Source organism: Aquila chrysaetos, chromosome 1, assembly GCF_900496995.4.
Source record: "Aquila chrysaetos chrysaetos chromosome 1, bAquChr1.4, whole genome shotgun sequence".
NCBI lineage: Eukaryota > Metazoa > Chordata > Aves > Accipitriformes > Accipitridae > Aquila > Aquila chrysaetos.
In genome coordinates, this window is record NC_044004.1 from 7,992,714 (window position 1) to 8,015,847 (window position 23,134).

At 43.6% G+C, this 23,134-nt stretch overlaps 1 long non-coding RNA gene across 1 annotated transcript; it reads right to left on the bottom strand.

Annotated features, from left to right (window-relative positions):
- Window positions 1–18,608: 18,608 nt before the first annotated feature.
- LOC115347769 lies at window positions 18,609–22,738 on the bottom strand. The gene is made up of 2 exons (XR_003925604.1): window positions 22,657–22,738; window positions 18,609–19,048 (listed from the first exon to the last, which is right to left on the bottom strand). It is a non-coding gene; the product is annotated as an uncharacterized LOC115347769 (long non-coding RNA).
- Window positions 22,739–23,134: the final 396 nt, after the last annotated feature.

A 23,134-nucleotide genomic window follows, 5' to 3' on the forward strand; every position in this document is an offset into this window, starting at 1 on the left:
AGGCAAAATTATGTCTTTGAATTTAATTTGTTCCATAATAATTTCTCGCTGAGGAAGCATAATGATGCCACAGACAGAAGTCAGCATATATTGAAGAACAGTTTGCAGAAACACTAAGAAGTTGTGGGTGCTTTGGACAACAACAATATTAAGTCTATGTGATGACATCAATATGTGTCTTCACCAGCTGCAAGCACGATGCACTCTGTCTCCTTCCCACCCTTCACCCATGTGACTGCTTTTGGATGGCTGGTGGAAGGCTTAACTTGCTAACAGACAGTCCTTCTGACTTGCTGCGCTTGGGGACTTGCTCTGGCACTTTCGGTTATGTCTTCTGCAGCTATTCCTCATCCACCATCAGTGCAGCAAGCAAATCTTGTCTAGAGACAGCCCAGACAAGGCAAACTCTGAAAGTCACCAAAGCCACACCTAACCAGGAGCTTGCAAGCTCTGTGTCCCAACAAGACTGCCATGCCAGATGGGCATGGGACCATGACACGAGGGTCCGCCACATACAGCAACTTGGACTGGCCAAGCTATAGCAAAGCCTTGGGCCATTTTTGCTCCCATGATTCTTTTTTTTTTTTCTCCCAGCTAAATATTTCAAACCTTACCAATCTTAAAAATTTCCGAACCTGAAGTTAAGTAGTTATGTAGAAGTGAATTAGTTTCACAGGTCTGGAGTACCTACAGCTTCAATTTATCTAACTAAACACCGGGAGTACTCAGCGCTTTGAAAGACCATCTGGCTTATGCTTTCTCATCCACAGATTTAATCCAAAGGTTCTTTTTAATAAACAAATACATACATTTGAGATAAATTGATAGGCCCTTGATTCAGGCTGTTTTCCATTTTTCCATCTAGAGGCCTAGTTTTGGACACCTAGGTTTGAAAATATTAGCCTTAGCTATAACCTACATGTCCAGTGGGTCAATTTTTGACACAAAGGTGACTTTTTCCTCCAGAAAGTACACAGCTGTCATGAGGAAATAATTTTGAACCCCCCAAAAAAGTCTTTCTACCTCTGAAAATAATTTCAATGGAAACTTTTCTGCCAAGCTAATCATTTGTAAGTGGTAATAAAGAATGAAAGACATGCTTCACCACCACTAAGTGGACAGAGCCAAGCTATTTAAATTCCCTTAATTTTCTAGTTTATGTCATAGTGCACATTCTTTGATGCATAAAACCCTTAATAATTTGTTTGATAAACAAAGGAATGTTGCTTTCATTTTTACTGGGTACATTGATTTTTCTTCATGACCTCCAGATTACTAACCAAAAACCTAATTTGATTTTTTTTTTTCCTATTATCTGGTGAAAGTTAATGGTTGTAATTATTCTTCAGTCGGTTTGCTGCCCATGGTGAAAGACTGAGAACGGAAAGTAAGAAGCGAAATGTTGAAGCTTGTTAGGTCCAACTGAACTTCAAATATCTATAATACCCCAGGCAATGGCTACGGATCCTGTGGGTCATGCCGGGTATGGTGCTGCATGAAACAGAAGTTAAGGCTTGATGCAGAAAATATTGGCTAAAATTTTACAGGCTCTGTGAGGCAAGGTGTCAGGCTAGGTGACTGTAACAGCTTTTCCTGGCTTCAAAGGCTGTGACCACAAATGCATAAAGCAGGAGAATGGTGTCTGTCACCATGCACATGGTACAGCGCTGATGAGCGACAGAGGAGGAATGACGAATTTAGGCCACTTTTGCACTCCCTCTCTTGTGGAGCTGTCAGTCCCACAGCCACCGCGAATGATTCATTAGCTGCAGCACCCAGACTTTGTCCTCACCGCTGTGGCTGCTTGGCCAGGGGTAACACGGGCTGGAGCCACTGCAGCTGACCCACTCCCTGCACTGACTCACCCGCGACGGGCATCCCTCGAGTACCCGAGCCACCGCTCCGCAGCTCCTTCACACAGGAACGGAGGGGACTCCAGCCCAGGGCAGGGTCTGCCTTGGGGTTTCCTCTGCTTCAGACGTGCACTTGGGCAGGACGCAGCCCCTGGTATATCGGATGGCTTTGGGGAACCCTACGGAGCCTTGTGGCCAGCAAGGGATGGTCTGCTGTGGAGCAACGTCCACTGAGACAACAGCAAGTTGTTGTCCCCATGCAATATTAAATGGCGTGAGATCCCAGTGCCTCAGCAAAGACTCTTTCACTGTGCAGCTCACTTACGGCGTGGTCAGCTGAATTGCCTAGTTTGGCATTTGGTTAGAGAAGGCCACTTGACAGTGGCCCCGGTAGGAAAGGACGGCTGCTGGGGCTGCTTGCTGGGGAATGAATGGATGGTGGGACACCACCTCCCAGCTCCTTGCCTAAAACTGGGTGTCTGATGATCCCCTCTGATGTGCTTTGCACTTTACCAGAAATGCTGCAGCTGCTGGGCCTAAGCCAGCTGTTTGGGAAAGAAGGAAATTGAGCCCAAATCATGTGGATTTGCAATAGCATATCTCCATTCTTGCCTTTTCTTAGGCATTGTCAAGAACCTGTGATTGCTTCTGGAAATCACTGGGGGTTCAGCGGCATGCAGGAATCTCCTGCATTTTGGGTGAATAACCTGGTCTCCAAAAGACAGACTCTGGTGGTCTGTGGAGCATGCCAGGACACTGTGCTGATGGCAGTAGACAGACCATCTCCTGCCTATATATGAAAATTTTGTCTGTGGCTGGATGGTGGTCACTGTGCAGGTGGTTTGCTGATACTTGGCATCAAGCTTCACAGTTTGGATACGCCTGCAGAGGAGGTCTAAGCGTTTGGAAAGCTAGAAAGAAGAGACAATTTGGGATATGTTACCTAAATAGAAACAACTGCAATGGAAAACATCTTGAGTCACTAAATTCAGCATCACAGTAATATAATCTGATTTGGGTTAAAATCTAAGGAATGGAAATATTAAAGTTCCCCTCAGGACCTAGACTACTGATAGCGAGATGATGAGCACTCAGCAAAAATGAAACATAAGAGAAACACTAGATAAGAACAGCAATGAGCTTTATGAATAGCAGTTCACCACATCTAGACCCATAATGTGTGATTCAGACACGTTCACTGGATTCATATGCCTCGTCTGGGAAATTTTACTCTTTTCTCTGGCTCAGGCCTCTGACTGAAGCAAACTGTACACTTGCTTTGAAGAAAAACGTGTTTCTTGCATAAAAGTCAGAGTAGGCTGTTGTGAACTGTCATGCAATGAGGAGAGCCTGCAATTGCACATGCTGCTTTTGCCAAGAGATTATAAGTTCATAGTAACAGCCAGTGCCTTTACAGTTTTCCTGGAGCTTAGTGAGGCAAGGCTACAGCTGCATTAAAAATTAAATGGAAAGAGCAGTCATAACTTGTAGGCAAACACAATGAATGAGCATTAATGGGCTAGCCAAGTCTTAGAGGACATAAATCTTTCCGTCTGAGGCAGCCGAAGGACTTTGTAACCGTATGATTAGCACTTGTGTTTTGGTTGGATTGGAATGTAGTTAAGGATGTTGTGTGTTCCCGTCCACTTGCTGCAGGTGGTGAAAACCAGAATGAGCAGGATCCTACACAGCTCGGAAGCTGTTCTGATAGCCACGGACAAAACAACTGCCAGGGCTCCTACACCATGAGACAAGAAACAAAGGGAGACACAGCCTGTTGTTGCAGTTGGGAGCTAAAGTAAGTAGAATGGCAGTGAAAGTATTTCCTTTCCACTAGCGTCTATTTGTACATTTCAATGTATTCTTGATACAACATCCCCCAACTTACATTCTTTCTCTCTTTCTCTCTCTTACAATCATTTTGTCATGGACATTGCAATAACTTCAGAAGCAGCTGAAGCTGCCCCACCGGAGCCAGCTCAGGTCCAGCCCAGCTGTGATCCACATGGGAGGTCAGAGGCTGAGGAAAGCAGAACTGGTTTAAATCCAGTTTGCTCGTCATGGCTCCAGTTCAATGGCCTCAGGACAACTCTGAACAACAGTAGCAGTCATGTTAATAAGATCATTGCTAAGACCTGAGGTGTTGTATGAGAAAGTAGTGAAGGTTGTTCTCCTAGGAGAATGGTACCAGTCCTTCTTCCCTTTCTCCTTTAATGGCAAGGTGTTTGGCATATGACTTATTACAATGGCCAAAGACAAATGAGAGAGAGTTTTCTTATCCTTCCAAGACACACACTCAATTAGTTAGTTTCATTTTTATAGTCCTTAAAGATCTCGAAATCTCTCTACGTAAACATGGACAGATTGAGGCCATTTACTCACCAGTGTTCCCAGGACTAAATTTTCCACGAAGTAAATTATTGTCTATTATCAATAGTGACTTCTAATTAGCTGAAAGAAGGCTGTAAATGTTCAGAAAGTACATAAACTTAAAAAAATTAATATTCTGATCAATAGCTGCTGGCTGATATACAACAGGTCATAGCTGTCTTCACACACTAATGTACTAGCACGCATTTTTTCTAGACTATTTATTGATGTTTCCAGAAATTAGCGTAACTAATCAGTGGGAAAATATTGTCTCTGCATACATATGTCACCCATCAAAATCACAGTCAGAAGATCTAGTAGCGAGTCAGTAGGGAGCCTGCTATAGCTAAGGTGATAAAAGAGTTGTGAGTTCATTTCAGCTAGAAGTTTCTTTCTCACTTTCCCTGATTGCTCCTGGGCATCAGATAATCTGGGGTGCCAGAACTATATATGTCCTGACTTACTTGAGTTCGCAGATGTTGCTTTGCCCAAAGTTTGTCTGGAGCCGATGTGGCAAGATCTGCAGTGCTTAAGGTACACGGGCTTCATAGCCTGCAGCCCAGAAAGAAGTGCAGGAGTTGGCATCACCCTTGACTGCCTGTATCTTCTTATCTTTAAGGAAAAGTTGCCTATTTACATGTGGATCAACTGGACGTGACCTTCAGTAGGAGTCCAGAATGAGGCTCAAATTCATATGTGTCAAACTGTTTAGACACTTACAACTCTAGTGGGAATCTTTATTTCTTTGAGGGAAATTGAAACTTTTGAAGACAACATCAGCTTCCACCAGAAGTACTGCACATTTTTCACTCTTTGCTGCAATAGGAGAGGCAATTCTAAACCACTCTCTGCAGGAGTGTGGAGAGATGAGAATTTTATTTCCTCAAAAGCAAGTTGTCATAAGGCAGAGAGCTCTTTATTTGATCATACCATCCTGATCTGCCTGCCCCATCTGTCACCCTCAAATCTCAACACCTCTCCCCACAAGCACCTCTGTCAAGACTTTGATGTCCTGTATTTCCGTGTGTGCTGAAAAAAAAATAAGGTGACATCATAAATGTCCTAAACTCTCCTAATGCTGAAAATGCATCCCATTGTATTTTACAGTTGCACAAGAGACAAGAGCTGTGTGTCATTATTGGAGTTCTTTATTGACCGTATAGCACTCAGACAATGGTAGAAACCAGCACTTTATCTTCTGAGCATCAACGGCTTGACCTCTGTCACTTGCCTTTATAATTCAGTTATTTTTAGGGCTGTTTTTTCCTCTCTGGCTAGGAGTTAATGCAGTCTCTCCCATGAACTCTGAATCTCTTCCAGAACATGTCCTGACCGTAGGTTAGGAAGTGCCTACCCTCCCTGGAGCCACAGGCTCAGATCTCAGCACAGTTGACTCATGTTTTCTGTCGTTGGTCTGACCTCCACGCGGTCCGAGAGGGCTCAGCAGCAAGGGGGACCCAGACTTACCCCATGGACTGTCCTTGAACATGTAATTCCTCTTACTGTGGCACCCCTCGGTGCACCGTGCCGCTGGCGTGTCCGTTCATTCTCCCTGGTCGGCATGGTGCGGGGCTGGGAGCTTACCTTCCCCCATCCCGCGTCTCCAGGGACTTGCTCCGGGAGGTGATAAGGAGCCTGGGTACTTCCTGGGTGTGGGGAGATTCCTTGGGCTTGGTCTTTTCATGCAGGTGCTAGAGGGGAGATCCTTGTCTTCTTTCAAGCGTAGAGTAGCTGCAGGCACAAACCAACCACTTGTGTGGGGAAGAGTGGGGGATGATCTTTCACACAGGCCTTTCAGATGGGATGTCCTCTTGCTGTGCAAACATGTTAGAAATCAATTGTGCGTAGGGGTTTTCCCTGTGCCCTATCAGGAACATTCCTCCCCTCCCTCCCAGCTTTGCATGCCTCCTGCCGTTCTGCATTTTATCCTCCAGCCGTTACGTAGCTGGATTCCAGTGATGCACTCCCAGATGAGAGACTCACTGAGACTGATATCAAAACTCACCTATTTCAGGGAAGTCAGTCCAGGTACAGCCTGCTGCATGCGACAGCAGTATTAGCTAATGGTGCTGAAAAGGTAGGGTGGCACACATTAAGTTCTTGCAGTCTTCTTGGGCAAAATAATTTTGCAAAAGAAAAACTCGCAGTTGTTATCCTCTCTGGCATCCTCTTGTTTCCTTTTTTATAAGGTATCTGTCAAAAAATATTTCTGATGGGCTGCTATAACATGCCAAATTCCTTCATATCTGATGCTTTAAGTTTAACTATATTTGTCTTGTTTATGAAAGTTGACAAGTGATACAGCCATAATAATGCCAGCAGAAATTGCACAGCAATTTTACTCTGGTTCTTTTCAAGTCAGTGGAACTGTTAAATGAGATTAGTGCAGTAGAAGGTTTTATTGCGGCCATGAGAAACCAGATAGACACATATCACAGAGAACCAGTGATAGACTAAGAGGATCACATACAGAGACATTGTGCCAAGGGGGGATTGGCAGGATAACATAAGTGCATCTTTTAGCTCTGCGGAGCTGTGTCTTGCTGTATTTCTGATATGGTTCTCCACTCATCCCAACAGCTGTCTTTTGCTTTCCTTCTCCAACCTTTCATATATCTTTCAGTGCATTATTCTGACACTGGTCACGCTTGTAGCTTGACGAGGTTTGTTAGGAGTACTGGGGAACTGCAAACAATGGTCCCTATTATTCTCCTTGCAACCCTTAGAGTAGCCCTAGAAAATCTGTGTGTTGATGGTTATTGCTTTCTTTTGTTAGCTCTGTTTTCTCTCTTTGAAGAAGATGCCTTAGTAGGACTGTAACTCACGGCTGAAGTAGTTATCTTCATAGACAAAGAAATCAGAAATCCCTTACAGATGTGAAGTGCTGTTGTTATGTATGTTATATATATGACATGTTATATATATATATATATATGTGTGTTGTTATATATGCAAGTCCACGTTGGCACCATCAGGGACTGAGCCAGAAGCTTGCGGAGCAAAGAGTATCTTATGTGTACTTGCAAGCTTAGTGGCAGACTGCTGCATAAGCTCCCATTCTCTCCGGAGCAGACGTAAGTAACAGCAGCTCACATAAGGACTCATTGAGATGTTGCTCTGAGGTTCCAGCTGGGATGCAGTCCTTTTCTCCCTGACTGAGTAGAAGCCCAGCTCATGCTCAGCTCATTTCCTAAAACCTACTTCCTACATGCCGTGAAAGGCTATTCAAGTTTCAGCCCTGGTGACAGGCAAAGGGCAAAGCTAGAAGCGTGTCCAGCTACCAGGTGGAGCAGTCAGCTAATTTAGCTCCAGCAGCGATACAGACTGGTAGACACAATGAAGATGTAAGGAAGGGAGGAGCAGCTGGGCAGTGGACAAGCCTGTGAGCCTTCCAGCTCTCTGGAACATGGTTTGAATTTGTTCCAGCCATTCAAAATGATCTTTCACTTCTTGGCAGAAGCTCACAAAGTTTCTTAGCTAAGCAAAGGGAGCACAAGTCTTCATTGTGCATGGATAGAGACAGACACTGGTCATTTGATTATTGTTGTTGAGGACATAAATGAGTGCAATGTTGCAAATGCCACTGGAGGAAGTGAGAGGCTCCCTCATGAGGAGGCCCAGGATACTATTTGTATCCAGAAGCATCCTGAGGTGAAATCATAATTCTCTGGCTGAGTGACCATCCCTGCACTCTGATGTGTTGTCTTTTATCTGCACTCAGGAGGCTACTGATGAAAGCAAAGCATTTCCTTACCTCCCTACCAATATATTTCCTTCTGTATCATCAAGGTTTCCTTATGGATACATGTGCTTTGCAATGATGCTTACAGAATTTCCTTTGCAGACCTTAGGAAAGGTCTGTACCCACACCTAATAAGTTGCTTTCCATACCCCAAATAGCTACCAAGCTAAACAGGAGAATGATTATTCTCCAGACTTTGCATATGGTGAACAGAGGCACAGATAAACTACACAACTTGCTTGTGGTTGTTCTGGAAATCTGTAACAGAGCCAGGCCTTGAACCGAAATTTCTGGTGTTCCTGTGCCAGACTGCAACCACAGTCTGGCCTTTCTCTCTGAAGGTACATATTTGTAGAATTTTAAGGTCAGAGGAATGATCACCTTATCTAGTCTGACCTCCTCTGTGTCAAGTCCAATAATTTCTTTGATCAAAGCATATTTTACAGGACAGAATACAGTCTTGATTTGAAGACACCAGGACATAGGGAATAATTTTACAGCTTCCCTCTGTACTCCGTTCCAATGGTTAATCATCTTTGCTGCTAACTTATTTTTCATATGAATGAGTCTGGCTTTAATTTGGTTCCTGTGATGCTTCTTTTCTGCTAGATTAAAGGGCCCTTCACTATCTGTGTTTTCTTCCTCTCCTCTTCACAGACAATTTTTTCATGTGACTGGAAAAGCAGTCAGGTTGACAAGTTACTTGCTGCTGAATCCCGGGGATGTTTTTCTTTCACCTCGTGCCTGTCTTTGGTATTTCCCCCCCTTTTTCATAATGCAATAATTAGAAAGCTTTAAAGAAAACTGAAAGGGGGAGAATGAAGGAGTCAGCAAGCAATATTCTTTACTTTTCTTCCAGGTGCAGTGAGGAACATGGAACCAAAGCAAGAGAATTGACGGCGCTGATGCCAAATTCTGCTCTCATTCATATTTCGAGTGACACCATTTGAACCTTACTACCTTATAATAAATGGAATACCAGCAGAATATCTCCTACTTGATACCGATTATGTGGGACTCCAGTCCTGGTTTGACAAGCCAGTGTTGCAATGAGGCTTCTCAGCCTGGGGCACAGAATATGTTGTGGACTATTTCTGATAAGAAGAAAGTCCCAGGACTGCAGATCTTGTCCTTTTCCCATTTATTGAAGCCTAGACTTGATAATATACCACTGATATTACATGACCCGTGTTTTCTTGTGGGCTTGGTGGTGACGAAATGGGTGGCATTGGAATGATATGAAACACATAGTTGGGAAAATGCCCGGGAAGATCCATGAAGGTGAAAAAATGTAGGAACTGAATCATAAGTTGTATCTTTGTTGATAAAGCACATGTGTAAGTGGCTAGGGCATTAAGAGGACCCATCTTCCCACATGGATGTTATCTAGGTTGAGGTGATAAGCTGTAGTTTGTGTCTGTAGAGTCTAAGGCCTCTTACTCTGTCCAGAAAATAGCTCAGATCTATAGCTTTCAAGAAAATCCTCTGCTTTTCTTGTGACCCAGAGCCCATTAGTCTGTGTGTGAGTATATAGACCACTAACACATGCAAAGTGTGAAAGCAGAACACAACAGTAAGAAATGAGTCAATACTGCTTAACCACAGTTAAAAACAAAGATGTGTCATCAAACCTTCAGAGAAAAAGCCAAAAACATCAGAAGATATAAAACCTTAAAAGAAGGAGCAAAAAAGCGGAAGAAGCAGAAACTCATCAAGATCAAGGTTTAATCAGTTTAATCAAGGAGCAAAAGAGGAAGTGACTGGCAGCTGCCCATCCAGCAGAGACTCACTGGGGGGAATTCAGTACAACAGCACGTGGTAAATGTTATTAATTTTTAGCCTACTAGCAAGTTAGTCCCAATCCGTTACTGCGTGTTTTGGCAATAAATAGTGATTTTGTGCTTGTAAGTTGGGTAGTGCTATTAAGCCCAGTGAAAGACACCCAAAGAAAAGTGACACAAAGATTTGAGGGTTATTTAACAGCCTTGGTGAAGTGAAATAGGGTAAATGCCCCTATTTTCTTCAGCCAAACCTTAAGAGCCATTTTTCATAAGGCTCATGTTTTCTACCTTGTTTAAGGAGCAGAAGTATCAGTTATCATTAGTCATTGCTAACAGTGCATTTCCCACTGCACATCCCACCCCATGAACACAACTGTTCCCAGTGTCCACTAGCTCACTGACCCCACCAGATCAACTCCAGTTTGTTGAATGTGTGATTCAGCCCAATAAATCTCAGCTGGGACGGAACTGAAGGACAGTGTAGCAGCTATCCACCAGCAATGGAAGGACACAAAGTCTACAGAGAGAATGGGATGAAATGTAGGAGATGAAGTTTCCTTGTTTTCACTCATTTCCTTGATTTTCCTTCTCAAATGTTTGTGGTAGAGCCTGTTATTTTCACTGTCAACAACCATTATAGTTCAAGGTGACATGAATGGTGAGTCTACAACCTTGTGCACTGCACGAGAACAAGATAGGCTTTTTTTTTTTTTTTTTTTGCAGCTACTCAGGACTTCAATGTGGTTTATTTTCATCCTGCTGCACTTTCTGATCTCTTTGCTGTTCGTGGGTTGCAGCAAAGGGTGCATGTTCATGGCAGTTTTGAGTCTGGGACAAAATTCAGACTGCAGGGCAGGTTTCTCAGAAGACACCTAATCTGTGTTACAGCTGCAAGTGCAAAAAGTGAATCCCAGAGAAAGCAGGCTGGAAAGCAAAACTTCAACCCCTTGTTTCCTCGGGGAAACAGCACAACTATTGGCTGCAGCAGTGTAGCATTGCCTTTGTGATTTCAAATTGAAAGTGTCAGTACTTGAACCTGATACTTTACAAAACAGGATCTAATAAAATTCCCAAATCACCTAGTTTAGGAACTGATAAACCTATACTCCATTGCACAAGGAGAGCTTCTCTGTTGTATACGACTACTACAAAACTTGTCACCACTCAGTCTTTGCTCTTCTTAAATGCCAAATTCACTTCTTGTAGGCTTAGGTTAAGTTTTCCTTTTTTCGATACTGTCTACTTCTATAGAAAGGACATTTAGAATTCAGGCTTCCCAAATGGTACATGACATCTATTTAAAGCAACAAAACAGAAAATCCTCTATAGAGCATGTGTTGCTGGAAAACCATTCCAAGCATTAAGAGACATTATTATTGGGGGCTTTTTTTTCCCTTTTCTTTCCCAGAACCTTTTCAGTCTAAATCAAACTTTGTTAAAAGTGAGAGGTAAAAAGGCAGGTACACCAAGGACCCTTGAAAACTTAATAGGAAAGCAGTAAAAGCATCCACAGCTCCAGAATGTTCCCAAAGCCCGTAGTATATTGTGTTATCTACTAATGCTATAACCAACATGATTTTTATTGGCTGAAAATAGGGAAATAATGTCAGGGAAGTCACTATCCTGACTTCAGGAAACACAAAATTTAAAGGATACAGGAAACAATTCCCCTAAAAAATGCATTTCTAATCCAATTTCTGCTTCTGTGGTTATCTTGTTAACAGACAGATGAAACCTATCATCTGCAAAAACCTGTTTATTCTTCAAGGGAGAAGCAGTTCTCTCCTGATCTGTGTTTTTCGGACATCAGGTGGAAAATACAGCAGATGCTTGCTGCCCTAAATAGGAAAACCAGAGCTGGAACTGAGGAGGTGTTTCCAGTGTGCAGTAGAGTGCACAGGAGGCAAAGGCACTGGGGACTTAGGCTTAGATTCAACAAGATACATCATAATGCTTAACTTCAAACAAAATTTTGACTTCAGTAAGACTACTCACATGCTTCAGAATAGACATAGATATAAGCACCTCTCTGCAGGCGCAGGACCTAGGGTTATACAAAACCAGAATTTCAGTTTGAAGGGCTGAGGTAAAAAAATACATGAGGAGTAAGTGAAGACATTCAGTGAAAGTTATGAGTAGATTTTGCCTACTCAGTACAATTGGCTTTGGGTAAATCTTCTTAAAAGTGCCTCTGATTTTAGCTATCTCACTACTGTAGGTTTATTTTCTTGGTTTGAAATCCAGCAGCCAAAATCAGAGGGAGTTCACAGGGTTTAGGGGTAAAAGAAGATTGCAGTGTGCTCTGGAGCAGCAGATGTAGCCACTCTTGGAGACAGGAATTTAAGGTCCAATAATCTACATTTCTGTAACAACCTGTGATCTCATATATGTTTCAGTGTGTCTTTCAAGAGTCCAGAAGTCTTTTGAAAACAGGTTTCACTGCTCCCTTTGAGGAGAAATAAAAAAACCACTTATGGCCATGACCTCACAAATTATAAATAGATTTAAATGGAAGCAGTGGGCCAAGCTCAGAGCTGACATCTAAGATGCAATTTAGACTTTTGCTGATACAGATAGAGGGTCCATCCTCTGTGATTTCCTTTGTGTGACACTAATTCCTTCATACATAAGGGAATAGCGGGGAGGGAAGGGAACACTTCACTGTAACTTATACAGGAGAAAACAGAAAGAAGTGTGAGTACCAGACCAGTACAGGGTGAATTAAATGAATATACACTTAAAATTTACCTCTTTGTGGAACTCAGGTCAGTGTCAGCTCCTTTGGATAGGGAGGAAATCTAAACAAACGTAATGCCATGTTCTGTCATGGGTTCACTTTCCATTAAGCCAGTGCTGCCTTACTAGGTGAAAGGAGATCAAAATTCACGCTGTATTAACCAAAAACATATTAGAATGTGACCCAATATCTGCACAGGTGAAACCAACGGTAATTGCCTGTGCAACAACAGATCCTAGTTTAGGCCTCTTCTCGTATTAATTGCAGCAGTTTTGCTGGGGAGCACAAAATCACATCACAAAATCCTCCTGGTAAAAAAAGCCTTGCAGCTCCATCTGAAGCAGGAAAGATGAGGAGGTTACAGGAGGACACAGCGGAGCCAAAGGAGGTCACTGGATGAGTCATTCGCACTCAGGTATTCGCAGCTACCATTTCCTGGTTCCCATCACTAGACAACACATGTCTTAGCACATTATTCCCAGGTTTCTAAGATTTTATTTTAAAAGCCAGAGTGCAGACTTTGGATGATCACAGACTACCAATCATGCTCTGCGAGACAAAGATTCACGCAACCCAGTGAACTCCCGCTGAACATCCTCCCCCTGCATTGCTTTTCCTTGCTATCAATATGAGTCTGACATGACATGATGTTAAATGAGATCAGGATAACAACAGCCATGGGAGGTCAATAAATTCATACAGTATATAATCAAATATGTGCCTCGAACAGGTAGATTCTCGCTTTATGAGATCGTGGGAGTTAACTTTCATTTAGCAGAAATAAGTATTCAGCCAACTGAGGCCCTTCTCTTTTACATACAGATAGGCTCCTCTGTTCATCTGCATTCTATAAAGGGTTGTTATTCTTCCGTGTTTATCAGATCTGTGATATCGAGGAGAACAGAAAACGTGTGTGATATCCGCCAGCTGGATTCCATCTGTCTTTTCTCTGCGGAGATGGAGTTTCAAAGGCTACATCCTATCTACTGTCACACCCTCTCCCGACATGAGAAGCTAAGTGTAAAGTTTGGCCAAAGTGATGGAAAAAACACTATCTCTTTTGTACATCACAACTATTTCCCTACCTACACAAAAGTGGCATTCTTCTTGTTCTGGCATGCAAGATGTATTGTTGCACTGTATCACAACTTTCCTATTAAATAAAAGGAGTCTGGCCAAAATTATTTCAGAGAAAGTTGTGTTTTGGTTTTTTTTGATTGGACTCTGTGCATGTATCTGTGTATTGGTTTGCATACTGGAGCAGCGGCAGGGAAATTGTGATTGACAAGTACAAGTACTGTTTGATTACAGTAGAGGATATGGCCTCATAGCATTTCTGGGAGGGGAAAAAAACACCTACCTGAATAAAAGCCCAATTTTGTTGCTCTTGAAGTGATTGAGGCTTTGCCATTCACTTCACCACAAGCCCTAAGGGACTGAGGAATTTAAGTTTCTCAGGATAACACCCAGGATGGAGCAACATTATTGCAAATCAGCAAGACTCAGTGATGTTTTCTTGCCCTAATGTCTAGAGTTCTCTGTTCTTTGGGTCCGGCAGCAGCAACATTTCTGGTAAAGTGCAAACCACATCAGAGAGGAGCATGAGACACCCTGGTTTTAGCCAAGGAGGTGTTGCCCTGTCCATTCATTTCCCAGCAAGCAGCACAGAGCAGCCGTCCTTTCCCACCAGAGCTCCTGAAGCAGCAGAGCACTGAAAGGTGGGAAAGGCTGGGACTGGTGCCCAAAAGTCCTTCCTGAGCCTCCTGTTTCTCCCTGGTGTGAGGCAGATGTACGTGCCCAGCAGCTCGTGGAGCAGGGAGGGAGCAGGAAGGGCTAGCACAGACTTTTGGCTCCAGACCTCCCCAGCAACTCATCTTCCACCCCCCTGGAGGATTTTTCACATATCTTTGCAAACCTTTTGTTAATTTACCTGCCCATTATCCCAGCATTGTAAGTGTGTATTCTTTTATATATTTCACAGATGAAGGTACTTGTCGCACAGATAAGTGGCACAGGAAGAGTACTCTGACTTTGGCCAGCACATCCATCTCATTTTAGTGAAGCGTAATTTCTTTGGGCTATTTTCAGGGGCACATGTATTCTTTGATGATTAACCACATAATATCCGGTACATGCCCAGACATATCATCATACAGACAGCTAGTGGACCACATACAAGCAAAAAGGCCTTTAATGTCTGTAAATTAGTTATTCATCTATGGGTATTGCTAACTCTGCCCTGGTCCATAGCCATAGGAAGTAACATCTACCCAGAAAGTGTAATGAATTAAGACCGTCAGCAACTTGCACTGACATTTCCACTGAACAGCCTGTGACATTAGGGGTTCCTGTTGAAAAACTAAGCCTGGATACTAGTGCGAGTACACACATGCAGATGTATTATTTATTTTGAAACTTCAGATAAGTCAAAATGAGCTTTGGTGGGTACTAGTTATGAATTCCTACGCATATATGATTTTTTTGACTCACGGGCACTCTTCTAAGGATACATAGGCATGGCTTTCACAGACTGCGCTCTACAGTTAGGGTGGGACTGACCTCATTTCAGTCATGTACAAATAAACACCTAGAAAGGCGTTTGGCCTCCCCACAGGGCCAGAAGAGAACTATAGCAGTACCTTCACCCCATCCTGTTACCCAACTCTGAGGTGCCCATCTCTGTAGACTACTTGGTTAGATGAGATGTCTTTTAGGTAACAGGTATTGAGTTAATTAACTGGCTGAGGCTAAGCTGACACCTGTAACTAACTGCTTGATGATTTAACTGGAGAGTTCATTAAGATTTCTCAAAATGCTCCTCTGACCTCTTCCCTCTAACCTCACTATAGCACAGTGATCTGATATACAACATATCTCTTGGTGTTAGCCAGGCAGCCTGGAGGAATCTTGCAGTACCAAGAGAAGCCAATTGACTGGTTACTGAATTCAACTTGCTCACAGTCAGTCCCTTGTGCATAGGCAAATCATTTTTGCTGTGAGCCTTATATACTCCTACAAGCAAAGTAAGGTTGTCTTGGGAGCCTTTCATGGTCAAAACAAACTCTTCAGGGGTGCTGGAAAACTAGCAAGGAAAGCTAGCAGGAAAAGTCCCAGAAAAGCATAAGGTGTTGATTCATGTATTTATGGTGGAGGATCAAATGACCTCTTCTGAGAAGGGGTTATGTGCTGGAAGTACAGGAGGTCAATGTAGAGAGTTTGGGAAGGATTCCCACGGGACCTAGTCTCAGAGGCATAAAAATGCAAACAATCCTTGAAATAATATATGAGTCAAACAGGGATGGAAATCAAGCTGAGCAGCCCAGATAGCTCATGAGTAGCTTAAGCACATGCCAGCCCCAGAGGCAACTCCTACGTTGCCAGCGCTCTTGCCTGCAGATTTTGCAATGGATCCTACACTTCAGGATAGCTAGAACCCTACCTTGGATTTAGATCCTATGAGAATTGCTGCCAGAGGAGAATAGCTTACAGCAGCCTGAGGCATAGAAATGGCATCCAGTCTCTATCAGAATTTGTTCTTAAGCAGACAAGTCCTGGCTTGCCAGCCCTAGAGCATGTTATGCAACCTTCTATGAACAGGTAGAGTGTAAGCATTGGCAAGGCAAGCTCCTCTACTATTCTCCCATCTTGCCTTAGGGCAGCACTTCTCAACATGACGAGTTTAGTCTTCCTGCCCATTCCAGCTTTGGCACCTCTTCTTTCTGCTCGACAAAGGTTCTGAGTATAATTATCATGTATGTGAGGTATTCCAACACGCTCGCCCCCAAAAGTTCCTCACCTGACAATGGCCTTATGATGCCAGCCAAGGCACATCACAAGGATGTTTCCTGCCTTGGAGATTTGACAAGCTAAATAGACAACACAAAGAGTAGGAAGAAGGAAGAATTATTATTAAGTGGTGAACCGACGTACCAAGAGATTAGTAGACTCCCTCCCAGTCATGCAGCAAGGCTGCAGGACAGCTGGGAGCAACATCCACAATTTCTGCATCCCTCTATTGTTCCTTAAACATAAACATCTCTCTTTTCTGTTTTTGCTAACCTGAATGATGTTTCAGTAGCAATGGTTGTCAAATAAGCCATTGAACATCAATCAGACAATATCCTTCAGTCATTACAGATGCGGGCTAAATCTCTCAGTGAACTAACTGAAGACTGCAGATCTCAGCAGGTGGGAATTGCTGAAGTTTACCCCGTACAAGGCAGTGCTGTATAGGGCTTCCTCAACTAACAGGGGATGGAGGCGCAGGCTGACCTAGATGAACTCCTGAGTGTCTTTTTATTAGTGGTACACTACATATGGTAGAAAATATCTTAAAATTAATCTCAATATTATGGCATTTAAATCTATCAGGGGATCTAGGTCTCCCTGCCAAGACTTTAAATGGCTATACTTTTTGTTTTATTTGGGGGAGGGGGAAATGGGGGGGCATAAATACCTTCAAAAAACTAATCCTAAAAGGCTGACCATGGCCACATAAGGAATTTGCAGTAGGACCAGGAGTGGAGCCCTGTTCTTACAAGGCTTGTGAGAAGCTCTAATCACAGGATTAACCAACCTGTCCTGATCCTTTTGTATTTCAGATCAAGACAACACCTGTCCCATTCTCAAACCCTGACACAGCAACTCTCATAATGCACCCTGGAGCTCAGCTGAAACCTTAGTTGCATCTTTAATATAAATAACAATGACTTAAATTTCTAGTCTAGCCACTTAAAATAATACGAAGTTAATGGACTAAAGACCTGGGGAAAGACAATGTGTTACATATTCCATTATTTTCTTCAAACCGCTTTTGTAAACAGTCATAAAATACACAATAAACAATTACCTTTAGATCCAGAGCCAAATGGTGCATCTCATAACTCAAACACACCCAGCTAATACAAATAGGCTCTCACAAATTCATGGCACTCTCATTTGACATGCAGGGCCCTTCACCCTCTGTTCACGTGGCATTCACCAGCCCCTGGGGTAGCATATGGGTCTTCCTCAACACCTTACTTCAGTTTTGAATAAATTCTCTTTCCAAATATATTAAGAAAAGGTCATGCCTGTTTTACACATCTTTGTCACCTGCTTCTGGCACTCTAGACCATGGTGAGCAGCAGTTACTGTAATGAATAACACTATTCAACACATCCCCGGAGAGGGTGTCCCGGAAATATACTAGCTAACCTTGGTGTTAGAACAAGCCCCTCCAGTTAAAAACACAAAGAACCGACATTTTCAGTGATATTTGGCCCTATTTAGAATAAATGCATAAAAAGAGCTGATAACAGCCATCTTTCTCTTGTTTTTTGAACATGTGCAGGAGTTAACATTTACAGAGGGTTTTTTGTTTTCCGTTTCTCATTTCCTTACTGCTTTCATTTAATAATACAGTTCCAGTGTAGATCCACGTGAAGTTGTGTCCACAAAGGCACCAGGTACAATGGTCGGTTCACATCGGCCATTTTTCTGGTATTCTCATGCAGTAAATTGCTAAGCTCTATCTAAATGGCCCCCGGACAGAAAGGATGTTGAGCCAGGTCCCAGAGTTAGGTTACACTCTGCATGCAAAGACAATAAGGGCAACTGCACAGAAATCAACCGTGAAGGAAAAATATCTGCGTGGTAAAAGGAAGGTGTGACCAGCACATGCAGGCACCTGGCTGCTTGTTTAACCTTAGGAGGTCAAGTCATCCTGGCTTTCCCCAGGAAAGACAGGGACCCCTTTGCTATTTCCCTGGGAGGACCCAGGATCCTCCACCGGTTCGCTACTGCACTCCCCCACGAGCAGCCTTTCCTCCCTCCTCCTTGCGAGTGACCCTTCTCTTCAGAAAATATGATTTTGCACCATGAAACGGATGGCCTGGACCACAGCACATGGATGCAGCCAGAAAACAAATCTTCCAGAGAGCCTGACTTAGTAGCGTGGTTGTTATCGTCAGTTAATGTCTCTCTAGTAGCGTTTTCATTGCTGGTCCTAGCCTGCACGAGCTAGACTAAACCAGGAACAACAAGCCCACCTCCCTCTTGCTGTGCCGACACTTGCCTAGGAGTCTTTCCAGGGTGCTAAACCATTAGAGTCCTCTTCTTCCAAACAGCAATAATGGAAAGGAATATTAGCAGAGTTTGGACTGGAGTTTAATTCAGGATAAAGATGCAAATGTTGGAGCAGCAGGGAAGGCAGCCAAGGCCTCTTTCATGATTGGGTGGGTACAGCAATGTATGTGGGAAGAATGGCATGCCTCAGACGTAATGCAGTGCGGAGCACATCCAGCACAACGTTGGCTCGGCTCTCGCTGGCACCATCCTATTGCTGCTGTTGTTTGAGGCTCCCGGGTTGGACGCAGCCCAGGCAAAGGTCTTGTAGCCCGCAGCCTTAAAGAGTGGGTGAACTCTGTGTGCAGATACGCTCAGTGTGGTTGGCTGCACATTGGGGTTGTTGGTTGGTTGCCCTTTGAGGTGAACATCCAAGCAGGTGGCCGCAATGGCTCCTGGCCCACAGTCCTCCCTTCCTTCCTGCCCATGAATGTCCTCCGTGACAAAACCTTTCCATGCGCTGAAAGCCAGGAGGGGAGAGGAAGAGGGAGAAGGTGTTTGGAGAGATGCAGAGACGTTTGTGAGTCAACTCGCCGCGATATGGGTTGCGACTTCACCTCCCATTCAACAGTGAATTGCATACTTAGAAAGCGCCATACAGGGGTGGTGTAATTTGAACGGCAGCACCAAAAAAAATTAGGGGGGAAAAACCTGCCTGTATAAGATCGGTGGAAAACCAAAGGGCTGTGGCACTTGCATGAGGAAGTGATTTTATACACAGAACAAGGCATGATGTTCCCTGATAGATTTAGGATTTACATTATTTTTTCTATAACTTTCTTGCTCCTGTACAGGAAGAACTTGTACACATTGCACCTTGATCCTCTGAGTAAACCCTCATCAGAAGTGACTCCTAGTTTTGCACAGCCATCTCAGAGACAGCTTTAAAGGCATGATTTCAGAAGGTCCAATTCTCCTTCGAAATTAAATAGTTAGAGGGATCAAACAGGCATAAAGCTAATGTAAGGAGGAAAAAGTTCTTGAACAGCCGGAAGGGACCATTATGATTGTTTAGTATGACTTTCTTCATGAGCAATAGGATTTTACCCGGTAATTTGTGAGGCTGGGGAACACTTTGATAATAAAGATCAGACCATTCCCAAGCCTGACAGCACCGGGTGCCAAATGAGCGATACACACACCTCTTCCATAAACCTTTGCCCCAGTAATGGAACCCATAAAACAAGAATAATGCCATCTCATAACAAAAAATACAGCCTCTCACCACTGTACAGCCCTGTTTGTGGCAGAAATGGAAAGTTGGAAAGCAGCTTTGAATATAACCTTTACATCTAAAGGTTGCTCCAGCTCAAAGAAGCCAGAAGCATGTCCCAGGGCTACCTAGAGAGCAGCCGTGAGCGCATGGTGAGTGCATGCATTAGAGAAAATGCTGTTTTCACCTAGCCAAAGCAGCTTTTCAATGAAGACCAAGACTCTGTGGCTTAAGCTGGGATTCTGTTCATTCATCCTAAGCCTAAACCAGTCACCCAGTCTGTCTGCAGTCCATGGGGAAAGGCAGGTAGTGGCTTAGACATTTCTCTTAGGATAGAATGATTTGCCATCTGGAGGTGTCTATCTTCACTGGCCATAGCAGGACCATACATAACTAGGTTAGGTTGAAGGGCAAATGTTTAGATGGATAAAGGCCAATGAGATAATTTCCAACCTGAGGTTGTACCAGTATAACTTCATGTCAGGACTGATCAGGGTGCTGCACGATTTTTTATGAGGTTTCAAGCAAACTAGAGGCTGACGTAAGACTCCACCCCAAACAGGAGCCCTTAGGGCCACAGGTTTTCCTCACAACCTTGGGAAAGTCACTTTATTGTGATTTTTTTGGAAGACATCAGGTAGTCTCACAATCAGATAGGCTCAACTTCAGCGACCTTGCAGTACAGAGTTGCCATCAGTGAGCTGAAGAGTACTGCTACTCCTCCGAGACACAGGAGCACATGCTTCTCAAGGGTGTAGTGACTCCCCCTGTTCTTTGCAGGACCTGTCTCTGTCATGTCCAGAGGGAGCAACACTGTGTTTTTACTTGGGAAACAGCAGGGAAAACAGACTGTGGGACTCCTGGGTTCAATTCCCAGCTCTGCTTGAGGCAGTTCAGATCTCACATCGTGGGAGAGCCATGGGCACAGCTGCTTTTCAGACCCACCACATCTTCCACTGACCTTGTGCTAATGTGTAACAAGGGACAACAAAATTCACACGGCCAGAGAGATCCTGTAGCAGTGAGGCTAGGGTATTGCTCCGGGGGAGAGGACAAAGAACCTGTGTCCAAGGGGCCACCTACATATTTTGCATTCAAGTCCTGGGAGCAGGGGTGAGAGCAATCCTCAGTGTACCAACCAGATCCCCTTTGAGCTAAACTTCACTGTCTTGATTAACAGCAGAGGATGAAAGCTGGATTCCTGGCAGACCCGTCTGGGACATCCACCACAAAAACCATAGTTTCATTCCCCAGACTAATGTAGCTGAAGAAGGTCGTCCTGGCTGTTGCTGAGGAAGCCTCCACAAGCTACATCAGAGGGGTCTAGGTCAGACAACTCAATAAGCTTACAGTGTGGTTCATCACCTTTATGCATGATTTTACTGGCTCCTTTCCTATACAAACAGTATTTTAATGAGTATTTGGCCTTTGTGGTATTTATTTAGAAAGAAAGATTTCCTCTGTCTTTCAACTATTTAAACCTGACTTCCCATTCAGACCACTAATCTGTGATAAAGGAGTACATGGACTTTAATGCAGTGCCAAAGAACTGGGCACAAAACAAGGTATCTCTGAATTGCAGAGAGGGGCAGTGTGAGGACAGGCAAATCCACCTGGGCCCTTGAGCTTACACAGTCTGAGAGTTTAATTCTGCACAGTCTGCCTAATAAACTGCACCATACAGTATCTAAATTTTATCTTTAATGAGGGTGTCCGTCTATTTCAGTTCTGATTTCTTTATGCTCAGTTTCTACAAGTAAAACAATGTCTCTTTGCTCGCACTGTTTGAAATACATGAAAAAATGCGCAGTGGGAAATAGAACTAAAATTGCAGAATTAATTCATATGATGTGCTGTAACTGTACACTGTGGGAAGAGCAGCCTGAATCAAACAGCAGCAATAACGCCTGGGTTAGGGCATGAGAAAGACCTTGAAGCTGGCTCAGCTGAAAGATGCTATTGGTTATTTCTCTTTTTTATTATTATTCTCACCAAAAAACATTAAAGTTTTGTGTATGCTTTATGGATGGCAAAAGAAGTTAATCTCTTCCGTTGCTGTCTAAGTGGATTTGACACTTCAGGAGGGGTCATCTGACACTTTTTAAACTCTCAGTCTCCCCTGATTATAAATTAAAGATCACACTTATTCCCTCCCTCCTCTTTTCCTTGAATGTCCCATGCATTCCTCTTTCACCAGCTCTGATTTTTGTCATTCGGTGGCTTTCTGTGTTAGCAATGTTCCAGTCCACATAAATTTAAACAGGTCTAATAATACTGGAGGGTGTCTGTGGCCGCTTTTGAATTCTTTTTTTCCCCTCTTAAAGGCCCCATCTCTGTGATTACCTTCTGCCTGGTCACTGTGTACAAGCCAAGAGCTCAGCAGTGTGGGAGTGTGACAGTCTTGAGACATTTCCACAGCACCCAGGGGCAGTAAATTAATGCTGACATGACCCACCAAGCACATGGCAGCTCCATTGTCAGAGCTCATCTAACAGGAGAGATTGAATTTCACACTGCGTTTGATATTAAATCTCTCCCAAGCACAAGCTGACTTGGCTGGGTAGAAAAGATATTCAAGGATCAGCAGCGAGGGCCTCGGCAAGGGAAGGTGCTAAATACTCACTGCTGTCATTTGAAGCATTACCTTGCAGCCTCAGCCTGGTCTCAGTGCACAGCAGATATTACGGTTATGTCTGCCTTGTCCCGTACAACCGTCCCACTCCAAAACCAGCAGCTCCACCACATCCCTCATCTTGCTCCCACCTCCTCTCACTGCAGAGTGCACGCTCGCTGTCTTTCCCCTCAGGATACCTCCAGCACCGTCACTCCATCTCTGATCTCCTGTGTCCCCTCACCTTCTGCAATATCCCGGTATTGTTTTACTTGTTGCTGAGCCAGGAGAAGCACATGCTGCTTTGCTGGCCATCCCAGGCTGACTGGTCAGCCAGAAGATGGATCCTGCTTGAAAGCAGTGAGAGGTCACCTTTGGCTTGAGCCAGACATCTAAAATAAACAAGTTGTCTGAACTCGTCACCGATGACACAGAAAATGCTCTTTGCAATAGGGAGACTGTCTTCTTATAAGCTTGCAAAATGCAGTGCTCAAAACATTACATGCAAATAATCTATTTTGAAACTGGAATGGAAAATTAGACTGAAATAATAGTCCAGTCAGGAACAAGACAGATAGAAGATGAATGTAAGTACATTAATTTTCCTTAAGATTCAACTTTATAGCCCTCATGAAGGCTACTCTGTAACCTCTCACATCTCTTCCAAGTTCTGTGAAATCTGGAGCTTGATTAACGGGTTACCCTAATTACATTTGATTAGT